Genomic DNA, 22,348 nt, shown 5'->3' with positions numbered 1-22,348 from the left:
GCGCCGCGCGGAATCGCCCAAGCCAGAGAGGAGGAAAGGCTCGCCGCGCGCACTATCCTCCTCCCCGATGAAACGGCACTGATTTGGCGTATGACGGTGACGCCCGCGATAGGTCACGTGACACAATCGTTGGCGCTTTAAAATCGGCGGACGTGTTGTGTCCGTGCCTTCTCTATAAAAGGCACTGGCTGTGTTTAACGGACGGTGGCGGTATTGCAGTTGTTCTTACAGTGGACAAGCTTCGGATTCTCGCGCTGTGCCCTGGCTCCTCTGGTTGCGTCACTACATATAACCTGCGGTGGGCGAGCGTGCAAGCGACGAGAACACAGAACCGTAAGTGTGCGACAATTCTATTCTACTTGTCGTCATTCACGTAGAGGCTTGAGCCAGAAGGGCATTGGTAATTTGTTCTTTTCCGTTTCTTTTAACGACGTCGCTTCGCGGAAGCGACCCCGGTGTACTTCGGTGAGTTGCTACAGTGACTTGTATCGAAGGATATTTGACGGGCCCATGCAGCCAGTGAAGGCTGTCGCCGATGTTGACGAGTGGCCGAGAAATAGTCTTCTTGTTTAAACGTTAACTCATTTCTTTTTGCTTATTTTGTCTTGTGAACCTCAAGGGTTTGGTGCACAAGCTATCGCGGTGAGTGCGCCGAAGATTGTAGTGCACTTTATTTACAGTCTGCTCTGCGTGAAATTTTTCTGCAGTCTCGTTCGTTTGTCTACACGGACTTGCTCGTCAAGCACCGCCGTCTCCTGTGTAGCCATGTTCCTTCACAAGCTGTTTCAGTATGTTCGCATCAGTCACTCCGTGCACATCAGTGCACGCAGGTTGTTTTCGCCAGTTTTGCCCCGTAGTGGCAAGCAGAGGTAAGCGTAAATACAACGCCTTTCTTACCCACTGTGGCTCATTGATTGATTACTTCGACCATTTTGCTACAGGCACTACAGTCGACTTCCACTCGAATTTTAGCTCGCATTGGGAAGTTCCGTCTAGAAACCATACATTGGCTGTGGCAGGAAAAATTTAGTTCGAAGTAGAAAGCATGCCGCTTCGGTTATTTCGTCCCCAATCGCCGCCTCCTCATGCGTGAAGCCGTTATCAAACTTGAAAATGTCAATTTAGCGGACGGTGCTGCTGATTTTTCTTTTAGTGGCCGCTGTTCCTTCCGTCTGTGAAGCCACTCGTTTCGTGTCGTCACGCCCACGTACCCTCCGGTTTGCTTTGTCCGCTCAGCATGACGTCGCCTGTATTAGCTGTTGTTAGTTCATTTTACATTTTGGATAGTTGAAGAAATCTCGCGTTTCCGCGAGGGTCGAATTAACCGGACTCGACTCGCCGGTTAGGTTTGCCGGCATGTTGGACGTGCTGCGTTCTGTCAGCAACAGCAAAATGCCTTTGCTTTTCTCATGATGGTTGTAGACAATTATTGCTCGCGTAAATTTGATTCTTTTACGAAAAAGATTGTTCCGTGTCTGCTTCTACAATGTCTGTTCAGTTACTGTGCACTTACGAGCATCTCACTAGCATGCACATAAAGCGTCATCCTACTACCTTAAAGAAATTTTTTTCAGCAGTGTTCAGTGTTATGCAGTAAATGTTTGAAACTTTGACTTTTGTATCACCAGTTCGCCATAGTTCGTGCCTTGAAGGGCCGTGTGCACCCTTTTAACCTGCCCGTCAGCGGGAAAATATGGTGTACATGGGAAGTCCTGCTTGTATCCGCATTTACAGCACTAATGCCTGGACTGACAATTTGTGTCAATTATAAACCACTCAAGTGATGTATGGGCGACACTTTCGTGTGCAGTTTTTGGTAACGAGACTGCAATTTCCTCCATTTTGTTTGACCTTTCCGTGTCGTACGAATTTAGGGGAGTCCAACCCAAAGGACCACCAAAAGTGGATGTATTAGACTCGGCAGAAATTCTGTAAATGTTTCGCGGTGTTGTAGCAGGACTGCGATAGCTGTCAAGCAAGAGGTCAGACTTGACTCTTTGTTGTCTGCATTGCCCCGCATAAAGCAAACGAAGTTTTTTTTTTTTTTTTGTAGAGACTAGAAACTGGGATGACGTAACGAAATGGGCACTGACTTACAATTGCTGTTTTGTTTGAGGTCAACATTCAGTCGCTTATTTTGCAGCCATTGCCTGTCCAATTGTTTTCCCGTCTGTTTCATTCTCTCGTGCACACCCATGCCAACCATCTACTCGTACAAACCTGCTCAACTTTCCATTCTTGTGGTCCAGGCATGGCCTATGTTGGTAATTTTGTCCCACTTTTGAAGAATTTTGCTTTTAATGTGAATTGTATCCTTTGGGTTCATTTACACCATTCTCTTTGGCTCGTTTCTGAAATTCTCAAGCCAGCCCGACCGATCCTCAAATCCGTGCACTCGAATGTGGTGAGGCTCTCATTGTATTAGTGTTGGTCAGTTTAGCACTCTGTTACGCTTTGACATATGGAAGTGCATTTCAGCAGAGGATGCCATGGAGAGTGCATGCGGTGTGTCGCACTTTGGCTTAAGTCCCCGTATTAACTCTTGCCAATTTGCAAATCGCACCATGTGAGTGCATGACGCTAGTCTAGTTTATTGTAACGAACACTGAATACTGAAAAAGTGATGTAAAAACCACCCGTGTGCTTAGACTTAGGGGCACGTTAAAGGATCCCAGGTGGTGAGAATTAATTCAGAGTACCCCCCCACAGCATACCAGATAATCGGATCATAGTTTTAGCATGTAAAACTCGAGAATTTAGATACTTATCAATTGTTAAATGTATAGCCACTGCAGCCGAGCTGGTTTCCATAACTTTTGCGGCAATGCCACAAGTTTACTCCGGCATTGGTAACTTTCGCGCTTATAACAGCTGTTCTTTGCTGGAGTAACGCTTCGGGCATCTCGGTGCACTTAAGTGTAGATATAATAAATTTTTGCCTCCGGTATTTTTTTTTAAACATTGTTTCTTTGGTTGCTCTTCGCATACCTGCCGACCTTCCCGAATTCGCCCATAAGCTTTATCTTTCGGGCTTTTACGATTTTGCGAATATTTAGTGATATTTTGCTGCAACTAAATTTGGGCAAACCACACGCTTGCAAGTCTTCAAATCGCGAATTACAAGAGATGCATCTACTTGACGTACGTTCATTAGGACAACTTCCTTAAGCAGTTGAAATTGGCAACAAAGTCGCTGTGATCAAAGCACCAGTGTATTGTTTGTCAACCCCTGCCGTTTCAAATTTGCTGCTACTTGGGGGCTGAGCGAAAGGTCTCGAGTGCTGCACCCAGATTATCTTTCATAAGTGTATGTATCCCACAAAATGTTTGTATACTTGGAGGAAAAAAATGAATCTGGTATTGCCACCCTCTTTCTGGTGCAGTTTCCACAGTATTCTTACAAATATTAAAGTTCCATTTGAAAGGTATTGTGAGTACCTGTTGCCTTAGGGGCATAGTGTGTAATAGTGGTGACCATGAATTGCTTGGTTTTGTCTTTCTCTGAATTGCACTACTGTTTTATGGTTTCAAAGTAATTTGCATGTTTGGCAACATGGCATGTGTCATCGAGTACTCTACCCTTGTTACACCCTAACGAAGATGCAAATGGGCGATTTTTCGCATTTGTGTTCTTTTGAGTAACACTGTGCAAACTTCGTTTGTGACAGACCCTTTTCACAATTGTAAAGCTAGCTTTCCTGCAAGACGGTTTCCCCAACTCGTCGTGGTGTATTCGTTTAGCAAACAGCATGTGCAAGTGCAGTTTGCTCGTCTGATGGCATAGAAAGTGTTGGCGTGGCTCTCATGATGACATCGTCTGCTAAAAAAGAGGTCAGTTTGGGACTCCAACCTGTGTTGGAGTCCTAAATTTTGCTTTCACGCCAATGACTAAAATAACTTGCATGCATCTACATATTCTGGGCAGCATTTTCACCGGTAATTTAAAAATTCTTCCATTATGTTTTACCCCCTTCAAGTTCGAGGTCGGCGAGGAGTTTATACGGGTGCAGTGTTACAGAGCAGCCAGCAACCTAGTCTGTGTAGCAACCCTGAAGCAGTTCCGGGTCCAGGGCACATATTCTCGGACGATCGCTTTCGGCATTATCTCTGTCCGTGCGTGCTTATTTGCTGCTTGAGCAAGCCTGGATGAGCTGATTGGCTGCTTGAACACTACATCACGGGAAGGTGATGGAATTGCCGAAAGCGATCATCCAAGAATACGTCCTCCACGTCATCGGTGCGAACACGCTGGCAGTGTTGATGAATCAAATCTAACTGCTAGTAAACGCCCTTTTAAAAGAACTTGCTTATGCAGCTTCGCCGTCTCTTGATGTATGCCAACCTGCAACTGATACATCTGTGAAGGATTTTCTTCTGTAATCTATGTTAGACTGTATGTAACTGTAATATTAGACTGTAAGGAACCCGTATGGGTTTCCTTTGTAGCAATTGCTGCGAACGGGTGGATGTCTGATTTTCCCTTTATTCATTAGTTCTCTCCACCTTGCGGGTTTCCGCAGAACTATGTCATAGACTGTATGTCACGTGTAACTTCGAAGTATCTTGAATCTTGCTAAAACACTTTTGGCCCTGCCAAGGCAGTGACTGGTTACTCCAGCATTAATTTTTGTTTCATTTTCACCTTTATGGTAAAGCTACTCGCACTTTTTGTTGCAGAGAACGCACTGGAAGCTGGCTCGGCGACCACGGCCGGGTGAGTTGCTGCAGTGCAGGGCATGATGAGCTTTTCTACGTTGTCGGATTGTGTGCAATTTTCGCATGTGCTTGACAAATACAATTTACACAACTTGGACCTTCATAAAACGAACTGGTCTTCACGGCAAAGCTTACTAGTGGCCTATGTGCAGAACTCTCGTAATTTTAACAATCTTGTAGCGGCACAGATATGGGTATGTTGCAAGCGCTTAAGGCATGTGCTATAACTTTGTTCCCACGGATACTTGTATTTTCTTTAATTTGAATTTGCATAGTGCCAGTTATACACTACATTTCGGTACTTGCAGCTGCTGTGGAAGCTACGGGATGATGCAGCCGAGCACAGGGTTGCTGGTTTGATTCCAATTGTACCGTACTTTGGGTGCCTTTTTAAGAAGCCCCGGGTGATCAAAATTAATCCGAAGCGTTTGCCTACAGTGTCCCCACATAACACTGTACACTTTCAAAATGTTAAACATTGTGTAATTATGGCACTGAGCATGAACTTGTTGCAAAAGCCAAGTAGGCTGTAAAGCTTTCTGCATAATGAAAAAATTGGCACAAATACGACGGCGACTCAAAGAAAGGCACTCGTCATCATTTGCTCATGGCCCTACCATGTTCGCATTCCCTTTTTTTTTTTTCATTATGACACACTCTACACATCAGCTGTAGCAAATTGTTGACAAAGTAGAGGTTCTGCTCCAGTGCCCCTTGGGGCTTTTGCACAAAAGATGCAAGATTCATATGTTGGTGCTTCATTTTCAGACGTGGCATTCTCAGTCTGCACATGTTCTGTCATGGCTAAGAACAAGACGCTGCCAGGCAATGCTGCCGAAGACCTTGTGGGCCATGTGGTTCAATTGGAGTACGACCACACTTCCCTCGAGCAGAGCTGCTACCTTGATGCCGACAACAGCGATGCCGAGGCTGCGTCCCCAACGAGGGAATCTGTTCTAATGGAGAAAGCACAGTCTCATCTCGTGTTGGCTCAACACGGGGACGTCACTGTTACCTCTGAAGGTGCCCCATGTGCTGCAGGTGTCCCTCTGTGTGGCCCATGCAGGTGCCCCATTTCACGCACGGCTGCGCTATTTGATCTCTCTGCCTTTGTGGCATCAAACCGCTGCAATGAAGTCTCCGACGTATTGGGCAAAGATGACACATCTGTTGCAGATGCATCATGCACCCAACCTGGCGCATCTGTCCCTGCTCCCAGTGGTGCAACTTGTTCCAACACGAGCGACGTAGGCATGTGGAACGGCGTGAAAGAGACGGGCAGCGCGGGAGGTGTTTGTGCTGCCAGCAACATTTCAAACAAGGCTGGGCAATTCGATCTCTCCGCCTTCGTGGCATCGAACCACCCAAATAATGCCTGCGATATAATGGGAAAGGTTACGAGAAGCGCTGTGGGAGAGTCGTGCACTTAGTCTGACCCTCCTGCTCCTAGTGCATTGCCTGTCAATGTCCTGACTTGCAAAGATAATTGCTTTCCAGCATCTTGCTAGCCATATCGCTAAAAGTCTCAAAAGAGTTTCGGACCTAGCAAGAACTGCAAGCGGAGTGCCATTGTCGATGTCAAAGAACTGGAATGCTGCTTCAAAGGTGAACATGACCGCTGCGACGGAGATGTTGAACTCTTTGACTGACTCGGCTATAAACCTTTCCAACGTAACAGCACAGCTGGAGATACCTTCTCAATACGTCAGCTCGCTGTCACTGTTGACTGACTTGTTCTCTCCAGAAAGGGTTGCCAAGGAAAATACACATGCACGGCACGTCGGTACAAGTGCATCTAAATGTCTGACCAAAGCCCAGTGGCATCCAAGTGCCAGTCATTCGCATCTTGCGACGGATCGAGGCCAGCACTCGACATATAATGGTGATTGAGCAAACCTTGACAAGATTTCGTTGCCAGATGGAGATGCTCAACGAGACCACGCGGTTGCCGGTCTTTCGTCTTTCAAAAAAGTTTGCCTATGACAGCCACGAGCGCTGACGTCTCCGAAGTGAACCTCGAGTCAGTGCCCAAGCACCTGCTCGCACCTGCCTGCAGAGTCATTTGCATTGACAATGGCACCACTGTGGACGAAGGCAACAGAGACGTACCCCTTGCACCAGAAGATCCTCGTCCCTCGGCGGCCCACAGTCTCTTGGTGAAAGCGCCTGCTCGGACCAATTGGACAACAGTCGCAGAGACCAAAGTGCCGCCCTTTCGAGGTGTGGGAAAAAATTGGAGTTTACTGAAATCGGGCCACGACCTCCCCAAAATGGCACAGAGAGCGATTGTGGTGGTCGTGTTACTAACAGCTGCAGACGAGACTATTGCCGAAACATGCGAACTGTCGCAGTCTCGAGCACGCAGTGTTCGGCCATGTCCCGCTGTCAGACTTTTCCTAACTGTGTTGATGGCTCCTGTCATAAGGCTCATGATACATCGTCGCCTTCATTCACTGTGTTCCAGTGTTCTACCGGAGGCCCCTCCAATCACGTAGAGATGCTGACGGACATCCCAGGGCCAGCCCTCGTTGCAAGCTGTTCATAGAGGACGTTGCACGATTGGTTGCAACGTTCCAGGAGCAATAAGATCGCTGTGCAGCCGGGGAGCCGTGTGAAAGTTGGTGCCAGTGCTGGTACTACTCAGAGCTGGTACTGGTACTCTTTCGAGAAAAAGCGGAGCGAGCCGTTGTCGCCTTCTTCAATGTCATCGGACAAGTGCAGGTCAACGGAAAAGTAAAGGCGGCCAGCACAGGCGGGTGTGAAAGACAGCGGCTCAGCGCCACCTCTGCTCACCCACATCGACCGGCAAAAAGTGGCAGGAAGTTTTACAGGAAGGGTGTACTGTGGCCAAGGTGGTGCAACAGGCAGCCGCTGGTGACGCAAGTGCTCGCAAGACAGCGCAGCACAGAACCGAATGAACGGCAAGTACGGAAATGGACATCTTGTGGTCTGTCTTTTCGTACAGACCAAAGCTACGAAGCCTACCTCCATCTCCTGTGGCCTAGCTCTAGTCCCAAAGATGGCCCAAATTCTCTGGCTTGCTTGAAGTGGCCCGAAGGCTTGGTGTTGCCAGAGGACATACTGTTGTCAGGTGACCTAAGTTCCTCGGCTACCTTGAGTCCCGTGCAAGCAAGGCCTTCTCTGAAATTGAACGACGTAACCGGTAATATAATTTTCCACATTCCTTAACTAGTTCATTTGAAGGACTCCTTTAGTCCCAAGTGGGACTAATTGCTATAAAATCCATTGTCATGCTGGCGGTGATGTTTCAGCAGGAAATTCAGAAAATGGAAATTTTGCCTTTATTTCCTCTAAGCAGGATTGTGCAAATAGCAATTTTTGAGTTTGAATGCACTACGAATAAAATATGCATGCTTGCCAGCTTTTCCAATTTTATAGTAAAACGTCCGATTTGTAGTGGTTCCTTAAGATTGTCAGAATGACGCCAATAATTTCACTATTTTTATAGGCATTCTGCAAGGGCAAAAGTGATCTCCACAAAATGCAGATATGCTCATTGAGCAATTTTCTGAGGCAGACTTTTCGGGCCCGCTCAGTTAGTCAGATTTACTGGCAACACTGACGCTTTTAAAATGGCAGGCGAAATATTTGGCTGCTGTTACATGACTATTTCATGAATAAATATCCTGAGCACTCTTTTTTTCTGTGATTCGGGTGACTTCTGCTACGAATATTTAGCAGCGCTAATTTGGGCACCCCTGTGGATCAGTCGCCAAATTATTGTGAATATCCAGTCTACGTCTTGCGTAGAGCAGAGTTAACTATTTCTATTGTGATAGCAATGATATGGACACTCGAAGCTAACTTTTGCCGTGAGGTTCTTTATATATTTGGGTATTTGTATGCTGTATGACATGCGGTACATGCCGGTTGTATTGACACACCATTCTATCGCTAAAGTTGCTCATACCAGGTCTTGCGTTCTTGACAAAATTATTCCTGTGCATTTTGAGACTGGCAGCCCACAAACAAATGTCGTGAGACACTGAAAGCACATGCCTTTCATCTTAAGTCTTCTCAGACTCGAATATTAAAAGTGCAAACAATAATGGTGATCAAGCCTAAAAACGTTGCAGTTTTATTGATGTGGCTGTGCACTACCTCCGGGATCGGCTTGGGAAAGTTTGAAATATACCCGATACGGAAAAGTGGTGCTAAAGTTGGTAAGGTGGTAAACATGACTGAAATTGTGTGATGGCTGGATTCAAGCTGAGGAACCCTAGCACAACAGGTCGTTTCTACTTTGTTGGCTTATGCTTACTTCAGTTCATACTGCTACTACGGCTGTGATTCTTGCACTTTGTGTAATATTCTAACATGTTGCTTTCATATTCATTGCTTCACTGATACTGATAGCTATTGCTAAATTTTGGTATTTTAGGTATTGCTTTTTACATTTTAATGTTTGCAGGTTTATAACATACTTTCTAAATCGTTAGAATAATGAAAAGAAAAGTGTTCACTTTAGTATTATTTTTGGGAACTTTATTGGGAATATTCGCACATTCCTACTTCTAAGGAACCACTTGCCACAGCATGAATTAAAGTAAGGGTTATGAGAACTAGTACACACTGATTTAGTGCTCCGCCTTCATGGGTCTTAAAAATTTCTCTCATTACCCAGTGATCTCGGTGAGCTGAGCTGTCCTTCACAGTAATCCGTTATTGGATATTGAGCAATATCATGTCCCAATCCCCAGTGTTGTACACGTATTGGAGGGGGGAGGGGGCGTTTTCATGTTCCTTGTTTGGTCACCTCAATTTCTTGCCTTTGTCTTCGTTTAGGTGCGCTTGCTGAAGCTTTGGCAGCCTTGTCAGCTGAAGAGGATATGGACGCGTAAGTTCTTACTACAACTATTTTTTAGGGGTGTGCGAATAGGAAGAAAAGGTAATTAAAGATAAAAATTTGTCGCAGAATTTCACGCTTACGAATTCTGAGCAAGAAAAAAATTATATATGTGCTCTGAATTTAAGTTACAACATATTCACAATTAGTACGGAGCATATATATATATTATCAAGTATCGCGAAACAATAGGCGAAAACAGTAAATTATCGCTGAAGAGGATGAAAATGCATTTCGGTGAATACAAATGGTGGGGGAAAAGTAATAAAGAATCAATGTCAGTCCACCTGCTCAGTGTACAGTACCTCCTGGAACTTGCTGTGGTATGCAAAAATATGAAAAATTGAGTACCTTCCACAGCCTTAAGTCATTGCCCTTGCAAAGCAGATAATGTAACAATGAAATGACAACGTAAAGCAGAACGAACTATTGCGCTTCTGTTGGCTTCACACAGTTGCTACCACACCAGAAAAAACAAACCCCCTCAGTTTCTCTCAATTCCTTTTGCTCATTGCATAGCAAGTACGAACTCTTGCGGCCTGATGTAACCAATGAGAGTTTAGCAGCCATTTGCTTGCCCCCAAGTTCACATATCATGCGACGCTTCTGGTTTAAAGGATGCTCCAAATGCACTGCCATAGCTGCGAGTGGCACTAGCTAAAACTCTCGGGTGGGGTCTAGGACACACATTCACTGGAAGAAATGTTTGCTGCCTTGGAGCTTGTTTTGTCCACAATAACCGTGATTGGGGCTGGCAGTATTGAATAAATAAATCTACTGTATATTGTGTAGCTTTGTCTAAAATACTGCGTGCAGACTCCATGCAGGTTATAAACAAACATGCTCATTGTCAGCCTGGTGTAGCATTGTTCACAGGAAATTAGAGCAGATATCACAGGAAAGAAAATGACAAAGGTTATTGTTTAGGGACAAGATACACACCAAAGATTGTACTATTTCTTTTTGTTCAATACACTCAAGTGTACAGACAGCTGCCGCTGTAGCTGCATTGGCAGAGCACTGAACGTCTCGTGCAGAGGTTGTGGATTTGAATCCAAAACTAATGGCAAATTTTCTCACCCATTTTAATTTTCCATATTTCTAGATTTCAATTGCCTCTTTAAGAATGAGACAAAACTACTCGAAGGAAACGTTTATGTTATGACTAAATATTGCAAAGTACTGAGAATAGGGATATATAAAGAATGCATAATATTTTGGGGAACTTGTTGCCCCTTGGGCGACATTAGGCAGAACAACGCAAGATTTGTCTTAAGCCACCTATGCCTTGGTGTGCGTACAGGCAGTTCTCAGTGTGAATAATCCTGTAAACTTGTGTCACATTCACTTAGTACGAACACGGCCCACCTTAGCCTGACTCCGCGAAGTGTCAGTGCACACAACCGCACTTCCAAGCTAAGCGGTACAGGCGCACAGAGGCTTGAAGGCGGGGCTTCCCGTCTGCTAAAGCGCGGGAGAGCACCGTGCTGTGCTTTGGCAGTAGACACGACATGAAGCCCTACCTCCGAGCCCCAGGGCACCTGCACTGCTTAGCTTCGATGCGCGGCCACGTTACGTCGAGTGAAGGCGACGCTCGGGCGAATCCGATGAAGCATGCTTGCTTGGCATCGCTTGACGTTAGCCGGAAGGCAAAAAGTTGCCAAAACTAGCAATGACCCAATGTAACGACGCACCGTATTGCTGAAGACGCCTTTATTTACAATCTAGTGAGAAAAGGTTCACGGCTGTGCCTGTGCAATCTGGAGGATCAGTCAGAATTCAGGAGTCTCCTAGGCAAATTGGGAGAGTTGGCCTTTGTGGCGTTGTTCCCCCAATCATCGGCAAATCTTACGCCAAAGCGAGCGAGCAACGTGTCAAGACCCTCCAGATTTCAGATTCGTGGCAAACTTCGTGTTCTGCCTCTTATCAAATGATTGGCACCTGCTCTATGCGGAATAAAAATTATGCAGCGAAACACAGGTCCACTATTAGGCAGAGAACATCGCCAATTCATTAGTTTTAGAGGAACAAAAAAAAACTATTCGATTAAACAAATTTCCCACAAAGATTTCCAGACTTTCACATACTAAACCTAAGCAGTAATCAGCGCTGGCATACTAATTTGGCCTCTTCTATAATGAATCGTAGCCTGCTACATTCGTGTTATGCAATGCTAAGAGACCAAGGAACAAGTGCCTACTGTCTACACTGTCTACAAAAGTGTTAGGATTTCGCTAATGTTGGTAATTGTTGTAATACTTATGCATTGTATTAACCCCACCCACGGTGTAATACCGTCTGAGGGCCTTTAGGGGTCCTTTTGGGGGAAAAATATGTGTTGATTTTCGATATTGCATGGACAGTTCACTCTTCAAAATCCCCGATCCACAGCTTGACCTCGCGGCTAATGTCGACATCCTCGGACTTGTCGACCGCCTCGACGACACAAGCTTCAACGAGTCCCTGTACTGCAGCTTTCACGAGATTCCAGCAGACTCTCTGTGAGTACTCAAATTTCTGCAATTACACCTCTACGATTTGTTTTTTGGCGCGGGGGGTGGGGGACAGTCACACTGAGCACAGCAGCAGTGTAAAATTCTTGTAGGAAGAACGTATTGTCATCATTTTTCGGACACTGTGAGGTAGGTCTATTCGTTTAGTAAACTAATTGAGGCAGTTCTCCATTTCACTATTTGTTCCAGCAGTGCAAATATACCATCGTCTGCATGGCACTGTTTGTTCTGATAAGTGGAGGTAAAGTTCAGGCGCAGTTCCTGAACTTTCTGTGGCGGCAAAGTGGTAGGCCATTTCTGCAGTACCGTGGCAGCCGACAACGCTCCAGGATACGTGACTGGGCTGCCATTGTCGCTGCTGATCAATCGGCAGCGACAATGTCCATGCTCACAAGAGAAGCCAGTATTTGTACGTGGTCCTCGAATATGTCTCGAGACCAGCAGGAAAGGCTCTTGAACTTGAATTCAACATAGTTTATTGGACTATTTGCTGACTCGTGAGCTTCCGCACCGGTACTGCAGTTAGATAGTCGTACTGCTCATTTTTGCTGTCTGAGCTCTGCCAAAGAGCCACTGTCCATTTCTCTTGTGGCACGGCAGCTGCAAACCTGACCAAAATGAGAGAATCGCCGTTCACCCTGGGCAATGCCAGCGACGAAAGGTGCAAGATGGAGATACAGAAGCAAAAGGCCACTTGTTTTATTGACAATTCCTTTCCCAATTTTCAATGGTGCTAAAGGTACTTGTCAGTTCAGCTTGTATTGAATACACAGGTGAGAACTTGCAAGACAGAATTGACAGCCCTGTCAACATGATCCTCGTTGCAGTCACTTGAGTCGACCCCCGAAACGTTTGTCGGTTCATTTTCTCTAGGAGCCTGTCTACACATTGCTTGTGCACATTGTCGATAATCTTCCCCTAAAATGAAGGCACTGGACTAAATGCTTGGTATACGAGCAGTACATCAGCTAGCCAAGTTGAGCACTGCTCCGCACTGGATGCCACTTTGCGTGGATCGTTCTAAGCACTACCGGCGTAACGCGTTTATGACTACACAAGACTAAGTGTACGCACAGAGAGTACACTTAGTGCGTGTGTATTGTAATTTGGTTTTAACTCTCTCGTGATTCTTACATTGTAACTTTATTATTTGTAGACAATGCTGGAAATGAATGAAATTGACCACTAGCTTACCTGGTGGCCCACCGCACTGCAGGTCACCAGGCTCAATATCTTGCCCCTTTTTGTTACAACTTGAGGAAACGCCACACTCGCAAGATGAGTGCAGAACTGTCTAGTGTGCCTAGCGAGCCTTCGGAACATGAAGTTAATGTTTATGAGGGTTTTGCTAAAGTTCTGCTTGCAAAGTAGGCGTATATCTTAGAATAATGTAAGGCACCATATTTGTCTTCTTTGGCTCTACAGTGAAATCTCATTAATGAGTCTGCATAATACGTGTTTCAGGATAATACGTTTGTTTTCCATTTCACGGACAACTTCCCACAGGAGCAATACATTTTCAGAATTATTGCGATCGCGTTTTTACCAGAAATTGGATACTACGATTGCAAAAGTGGGCTTGTACTAGCATTTCTAAAACTCGTAGCTTTATGTTCCAGTGTACTAGCTTAAATAATGTTCTGACAATCCATGAACTTGCTAAGCCCTAGACACTCTGGAGGATAAACGCATGCGGCGTGTTGCTGGTGGTAAAATGCTAATGCTGCAGCGTGGCTACACCGACTGGCACTGCGCCGCTGCTCAGCTGAGTACAAAAAACAGCGGCTTTTAAAGTTGCAGACTTTTTTTTACAGATGCTGAAAAGAAGAAAGTTCAGCGCACATTGAGGAGGTATTTAAACGTTGCTGAATAGATTGCGTTGGCTGTGGTTCTTGTGCCGTCGAGTGATGCTGCTCTGCATGGCGTGTTATGCACAGCAGTATCACTCGACGCCATACAACCCTTTGATATTGAGTTTGTCACCGAGTATGCCTATTATAATTTGTTGGAGCTTGCTTCGGATAATAAGATTTTCGCATAAATTTGATTTCCCTGGTCCCTTGAAAATGGTATCAACGAGGGTCTACTATATTATAGCAGATGCACTTTACAGCACTGCGATATAGTTTTCTTGTTCTTGCCGAGTTAGAGTGGTAAACTTGATACTTGAATTTCCTGAAAGTTTGCAATTTTAAGGAATTTATCTAAAAAAAAATTGAGGGTATGACCAAACGATGCTTTCTACAGTTCAAAGATCCCAAGTTGGGCATTTTCTTTTTCCGTTGATTCCTGCCAGACCACTGACACCATAATACGTTCACTAACCCGTGGTGTTATAGCCGTTTTGGTCGTTATACCAGAAAATATTATGTTCCTAACGTTTTTAATTCTTTACCAACTGAACTGTAGTCTTTCATCAAAACGGACACCCAAACTCTACCGCAAAACCACTTATTCTTCTGTTTAGTTGTCATTAGAGCCCGTACTATAGTTTCGGTTGGTCTAGATTGGTGTGTATCCTTCTTTGTTTCACTTCTTTAGCTTTTCATATTTAGCTTGAGTTTGCTCGTAGCTCACGTTTTGTTTCTGGTACTTTGCTTTTGTGTTGCAGCCTTATTTTTCGATGTAGTTTGCTTTTGTTTCGTCAATTGCTTCAGTTTATAGCTGCTAACCTTGCTTTTTTTTTTGAATACTTGTCGTTGACTGCCGGGTACAGCCCGACAAGCCTCCATGGCTTGGGCTGACCGGTTTTTCGAATGCAATACTTTCATGAAATGAAGGACATTATTATTACTAATATTGCCAGAAACCTCATCGGAATAAATGGAGTACTTGTCAAACAAAAGGATTTCTTCGTTCTCATGTATTTAGATAGCAGTTCCCAAGCTAAAGCTTTATTTTAAAGCATCACCAAAGCGCCTTCTAAGCTGCTTCATTCTGACTGAAGCATTGTGCTACTTATTCGTGCATAATAAATTTTTCCCAGGACATTAGACAAAGACAACAGAACCTCGCATTCGCACTGTGTGTGTGTGTGTCCATTCTTTTGTCCTCGTCTTGTGTATTGGGAAAAACATTCATTAATCCAGCGGAAACCTTTTTTGTTGCTACTATTTTCTCGTATTTGACACGGTTTCTGGAAAGCTGCCTTTCTTTTTTTGCCACGTGGTTTGTCTCCTGCCGACGCTAGACCTGTAGTCAAACTTGGTCGTCTTCACACGCTGTTTCTTTTTGCAGGAAAGAGTAGCAGCTGCACTTTTGGCACGTGGAAGCAGACAGAGCAGCCTTCACTTACATCAAAGGCAGTCTCAAGGGGGTGATGAAACTTGGTGCCTATGTCACGCTACTCGACACCGAGGACAAGCTGGCGCTAGCCCGAGCAGTATGTGGGGGAGAGGTTCGCCGGCGTGCCAAGCGCATCACGAGTCTACGCTATGAAGTCGCATGTAGTAAGTTGGATCCTGACCTCCTGTTGTCTGAAACCTTGTTCTCCTGTTAAACACTTCATGTGTCAACGCCAGTGACAAACATTGGAGAAATACAAGCTTCAATGATATGCTGGAGATGTTCGCCTGGCTGAGTCTAACATGTGTGACTTGCATGCACGCTCGTCTGTAGAAAACATGGGTGCTAATTGTCGTCAGTGAAAGCAACCAGCACAAAGCTTCGATTACGTCGATTCCCACAGTGCATGCGATCTGCATAACTTTTTTGTTACATGTTGTTCTTGTCACAGTAAGGTCTTTGTTCGTAATTAAATATTTGTTCCTTTAAGGTACCACTGTGTAGTGGAACCATGATATTGTGAACACTGATTCAACAAACTCGTTGCAACTGACTGATTTTTCAGACTTGCCCCATAATTTGGATGTGTTTGCATCACTGCCACCTAGCCCATAGAGCCAGTGTATAAGGATCCCTGAAATTTCGGTTGCTGTCTTCTCTTCTAGCCGGTGCATCTCGTCTTGTAGCCTGGTCATTGCTGCACAAGGTGCGGCCAGAGCAAAGTTTGTCGAGCCGAGACGGCAGGTGGCTTCGTGTGTGCTGTGTTATCACTGCCTAGCGTTGGAGACGGTGTAACCAAGTTGCAGCTAGAGGTCGCACAGTGTTTGCTTGCCAGTGCTTCTGCTCTTCATCACGAGTGTTGTGACATCAAGTATCCACGATCAAGTGATATTTTCATGTTTCCCTGTGCTAAGTCCAACTGCAATTCATATGGCCGATAAAACTACGAACCGTTCTTCATGTAGTCCCTCAATACTTTGCTATTGTTATCACTGCTCCACCTTTCAGACATAACTGCGACATATTTAAAACTAACGCCTCTTTTCAGAGCTATCTCGCCATTGCAGTTGTGCTGATCTGATACTCCCTTGTTAACTCTATTCGTCCAAAAAATACGTATAGAATAGCGTTTTCTGTGTGCATGTGTTTTTCCATACAAATTCCAGATTCCTAGGAAGTCTGAAGAATCGGATGCATACTGAATAAAGTTCGAAATGAAGAATGTCCAACAAATGTGTATTCTACCATAATAAAAATGAAATTATAAGATCCGAGACAATACCGGTTACAACAAAGCATTAGTTTGCTCACTCTTCAAAATATTTATTCTGGTGACAGATGTGTCGCTCCGCAAGAGCAATTTGAAACAACCCATCGTAAAAATCTCCGCGTGCTTTGGTCAGCAGCTTGGCTATCCTGCAGCCATTGTGCCGATTCCCTGCAATTCCAGCAATATAGTGTTTGCATATTAACTGTGAGGCGCATATGTAATTTAGCATTTCGTGTACCACAAGTTGGCACAGCAAGCCACTGACGGACATTGACAGACGACCGGAAATATTTTGATGTTCCTTCTAAGCAGCATGCTTGTATTGTACGATGACGAACATATGACGTCGCCAAAATGTTTTTGACCTGACATTGTCGATATAATACCACAAACCTTGTTACGATCGGCCACAATCAAACGAACCTTTCAAAAACTACTGATGTGCTAGGCCAATGTTGTGGATCAGTCGCTTCTGGGGATATCTCAGCGATGCTCTTTACCTAAGCCAGCACGCAGAATGCCCGTCGCTCTAGTGGCTCTTTCTGTGGGGTGCGACATTAAGCAAAAGTGAAAGCATTCCTGAAGGGGATTGAGAATGCAGTCCCAGCTTTGCGTACAAGCACCCCTATGTTTTGCTCATCCCCAAAATGTTGGAAATGACAACTCGATTGCTTGATGTGTGTCCCTGTTTGAAGGTCCACCACGACTGTCCTGGCTTATGGCACTTTAATTTTTCTTCCCTTTCAGAGCCGAAAGCTCAGTTGAAGTACATGTTGAATCGCAGCCTTCAAGAAATGCACAAGACTGATGAGCTACTGAAGCAGTACCCCACATCAGACAGATTTGGAAAGGTTTGTAAATGTTGTAAAATTCTAGCAATTTGCAGTTCTTGAACATTGCTTGTTTTTTGTTTTATAAAGCCCCTCACTGCGTTCGTTTCATCGTTGAGAAATGAAATGTCTTAAGCCGGTGAACAGGGCTGTAGTGTGCTTCATCGAAGAGTGGGGGGGGGGGGGGGGATTGAAGCTGGCAGTTAAACGTATGGAGCATGCTCGGACGTGTGGCTGGGGCGGCAAGGGAGGCTGCGGTTCAAGCCCCTCGGGCACTTCATATCGAATTCCTCAACCCATACTGCATGTTGACTTCAAACTGTGGCGGCTTCTAACGAACGGGGCAAAAATAATGGCGTGATGGTTATTGCTCGGGCATGTAAAATCGAATTGCTTGTTTACAGAGAGCTATCTGTTACGACGAACTAAAGAAGCTTGGTGCTCGTTTCCTGTGGGGCTTGTTTGAGAGGCAGGAAATGGATAGTTCATTGGAAGGGGCCAAGATCCACAGCTGGAAAGAACAAGAATACGTGCCCTCGAATCCTTTCCTTTAATCTTCATTCGGATAGAGGGCCCTCTCGCTGAACCGAGGAGTACTGCCTTCTTTCCCGTGACTCTGGTTGAACTGTGCATTGTGTTGATCGTGAGGAAAGGTTGGCAAGAAGGCGAGCATGGGTGTGCTCATTCCATGCCTTCTGCCAGGTTGCTTCGGCACAGGTCACATTATGCATTATTGGACCGGCGCGGTAAGCTACAAGGAATTGGTGCACTTGTTCCTTGTGAATGTTAACCCCCAATTTTCTAACAGTTTGATGCAACACCATCTTGTCAGGTAAAAACACAATTAATAAAACGGATAACTAACATAAACTTTTTCTATCGACATATGTATACAGCTCATGGTTATATTGCGCTGTTTTACAAACACGATATTAAGGAAGGACAGGACGTGGACGGACGTAGCGCAAACTACCAATTGTTTAATACTGTTAAAGAACGCGCTTATATACAAGGAGATATGGTGCGGGGGGGGAGGGGTTAGATAAGATATGACAAGGTGCCGACGTGTGATCATAATTCGGGTTAGGCATACATCGTTCACATGCACCCGTTCGCCCTGGCAAACTCGACCTCAGCTTTGATAAGCGCGATGGACGGAGTGCTTACGCACATCTCTTTTTCTTTAGCTATCGCAAGCGCCTCCCATATTTCTCGCTCCGTTTTTGTTTTTGATGTTCCAATGACTTTGGTGCTTTCTATTAGCGGGGAGCATTTGCATTGTTTGCAATGTGCGGCCAAGTTGCTAGGTGCTGTCAGAAGCTGGCACGTGTATTTGTGCTCCCGTAACCTATCATTTAGACAACATCCAGTTTGCCCAATGTATACTTTCCCGAAATCTAGTGCGATTTGGTAAACAACTGAAGTAGCGCATTCCACGTACTTTTTCGCGTGCTTAGTCTGACAGACCGTAGCACTAGGGTTGGCCTCTTTGGATCCTGCGTTCACCCTCTTGCACATGCCTTTTAGTTTTTGCGGGGCAGAGAACAGAACTTGAACATCATGGCGTTGGGCTGTCTTTTTTATCCGATGTGACAAGCCAATATAACCATGAACGTTCACCAACTAGCCCCCTTCATTGCTTTACTATATGTATAGATTCCTCGTTTCTGACGAGGGATGGGAATATGAACGAGGCCCCTAAACATTTTTTTTTTGGTTTTTCACATTCGTCAGCAACCTGTTGTACTAATGATACCTCATCCTGTTTCCCAATGCCATCTTCACCAGTTTAAATCAAGTTTGTCGCAAGCGATTCCCCAGGTGTTCTGCTAGGCGAGGCTTATTCATGGTCGGTGTCCAGATGAGTCTCTGCAGACCCCTATGATGCTTGGTGATACTTTGTCTGTCGACCACGGTGTGAGAAACAATCTGTGGCCATATGTGTCTTTGTAGAAAAGTTACTAGAGTTGACTGTGGCACTGGGATCATACGTGGATTTCTTTAATAGTCAATCGTGAAGCTTCAGACATTCTAGTGACATTATTTGTATTACGCTTTTATCTTTTAAAATTTCAAGGCACTTGCTCTTTTCTGAACTCTACTACGCAGTTATATTCCTGGTACATGCATGCAATAATTTCATTGTCACCTGTATGACGCAGTACTTGAAACCAAGATGGAGTTTGGGCGAATTCTTGCATTGCCCGTCATTCTCACGTTCTCCGAACCGCCACACTTGCATCTGTTGTACGCAGTCTCACCCGTTTATAGTGAGCTGGATAGTTCCGCGAAAGGCTGTCGTATCGGAAGTTGGTTATATGTGGACTCTCCCTTCAAAACGCCAGAAAATTAACATATTGTAGCCGGCTTCGGAAGTTATGCTTTCACACAACTCTGGTTCGAAAATGAGTTTTATCTTCCTGGCACGTCTTGCGCATCTAACCACAAGTTCCCGTTAAAAAATGTAACCTAAAGAACAATATACATCGTCTTGGCTCCTTCTAAATGGTGCCCTGCCGGTTTTAATCGCACGTCGTTTTGAAACTACGAGAGCATCTGCCGCCACTTTTTCCTTCGAGGGCTTGCGATAGATTTTACTATCAGTGGGACACGAGTGGATTCTGCATATAATAGCGAAGCGTTCTAGTTGTCTTGAAGCGAACACTACTGTGACATGCCGGCATGTTGCAGAGGTCTCGCTGTTAAGACTGCAGCATTGGACACGCGTGTCAAGAACTATGAAGTTACATTTTTTGTGCCACTTCGGGCAAAAAAAAGTGCAACGTATGAAAGATGGAACACAATTGTAAACTGTTATTGGCAACAACCTAAAGGAATCATCGACGAACCATAACTGCCGACTCTGCGTGGCAGCAGCACCACCATGCCGACTCGGGCCACGTGAATATCGATAGCAACGCTTGAACTGCCGTTGGTTCGTATTGGTCAAAGTTGTCCAAATAGCATGCATAACGTAGTGTTCAGTGTCGCACGGAGAGCTGCACTGCCGTGGGTGGTGCGCTGCCGTGCGACGAGTTCGGTTGCGCCTCTGTGCTTCAGAGCTCTGCGTGCGCTCCGCTTATACAATTACTAGGTTTGAAGTGTTCATTGCAGCAGGAGGGCATTTTTGCGAATGTTCATTAAATCTGGCTGCAGCTTAAATTGGCAGGGATAGAAAATTATAAATGCCGTGACATGTGGTTGTTGCAACCCACAGATTGTTACACCTGGGATTGTTTCAAGTGGGTTTGACTGTACTGACACCAGAATTCTCTAGTGATTCTCGCAGAAAACTTTGTTCAAATGAGAACATGACAGGTTGCCACACTCTGCTTGCTGTTTCGTGTTCACAGCTGCTGGGAGATGTAGAAACATTCTTCGCAGGCTACTGGCCTCTCACCCGGGACATCTGCATTATCGCCAAGCGCCACCACCGTGCCTTTGAGTACCCAATGTGAGTAGTTGCTGTGGCTCTGCTGTATGCAGCAGTGGTTTAGTGGGCATTCGCACGTGATGCTCATTTCCAGCTTTTGCCCGTCGCACATTTTGGCCTTTGCAAGCTGGTAACAAACAAAAACTACCTGCTGTGAAGATGGAAACACCCTCCTTTCCCTGGAAGAAAACTAAAAAGCAAAACTTCCTAGGCAATAGAAGATTGCCATTAACCGCAGTATGACCTATTAAACTGAAATCTTCATGGGTGTTTAGGGTAACTTCGTTGTTTCTTCAGTTTTGGAGGGATAAAAAGCTTGGTTCTTTACGACTAAAATTCTATGTATAAAGTAAGTTTTCCAAACCTCCATATACAAACCGAGTTATCAGTGCTGGCATATTAATTCGGTGTTCCTTTTAACCGGAGTAGAATATACTATGGTAGTACATCCCGACTCCTAGGTACCCAAGTTACTGATTCATTCTTGTTACATAAAGTGAGTAGCCTCTTGGGCATGTGCAGCACCATGTTTTTTGCACGAAATTTATAAGCAGAAGACTCTGTTAAACAGCCGACTATAGAATCGAATATCTCAAAATTGATTTTTCTTTCTTGATTAGATTCGAAATCTATTTATTTGCGCACTCATAACGAAGTAAATACTTTTATTCAAGTCTGCTGCCTGTTGTAATCTGTGATGTTGTAATCTGATTATAACTAATCACCGTGGTATGACACTAGACATGGACATCGTGCTCTTGTCTGGTTTGTCCTATCGTGGTTATTAGTAACAGTTAATAGGTACCGGCTAACGCCAGCTAGCCCAATTTCTCGCTGTACTCGATGCTTTATTTCACTGAGTATTCTACTGCTCATTACGCAACTCTGGCTTCCCAAAGCACAGGTGCCGCTGCGAACGCATTGGAACGCTGTGTGCATTTACTTCTGTCTATAGAGATGACAGCACGAGCTACGCCGTTGTTTCGCGACACCCATAGACTGTGTACAGACAGCACTCGCGGTAGCACAGCAGCGCCGCCTCGCGGCGATCTTGTCTTAATAACTTGGTTCGACTCGCACACAAATCTTCAGCGGCTTTATTGTAGCTTATCCTGTTCCCGATGTATGCCTGCTAAGAGATTGTATAAATCTGCTAATTCCCTTTTCTCCCCCCTCCCCTTTTCTTAAATTATTATTATTGCAGGCTGCCAGTCCAGATTGTAACCTCTCGCCGACTAATCTGGTTCCACCTTGACCTCCCACGCGTACCCCAACTTTGTGATCGTGCCATCAATGCGTCCGTACTCAGACGAGTGTGACGTAATTGCGTGAGTGTTGCAAACTTTCCTTAATCCTTTCCTGGTTCAAACTGTATAATTGAACCAGAAAGTTTAGTTTGTGCATCTGAATAATGAAAGACAACCAAGAATGAAA

General features: G+C 45.0%; 1 long non-coding RNA gene across 1 annotated transcript; it reads left to right on the top strand.

The window, feature by feature from the left end:
* Nucleotides 1-204: 204 nt before the first annotated feature.
* LOC140216006 (uncharacterized) lies at nucleotides 205-5,553 on the top strand. The gene is made up of 3 exons (XR_011892651.1): nucleotides 205-333; nucleotides 4,678-4,714; nucleotides 5,485-5,553. It is a non-coding gene; the product is annotated as an uncharacterized lncRNA (long non-coding RNA).
* The last annotated feature ends 16,795 nt before the right edge of the window (nucleotides 5,554-22,348 follow it).

The sequence above is a fragment of the Dermacentor andersoni genome, chromosome 2 (genome assembly GCF_023375885.2).
Source record: "Dermacentor andersoni chromosome 2, qqDerAnde1_hic_scaffold, whole genome shotgun sequence".
Lineage (NCBI taxonomy): Eukaryota > Metazoa > Arthropoda > Arachnida > Ixodida > Ixodidae > Dermacentor > Dermacentor andersoni.
The sequence above is the reverse complement of the archived record's forward strand: the minus strand, read 5'-3'. Positions and strand labels throughout refer to the sequence as shown.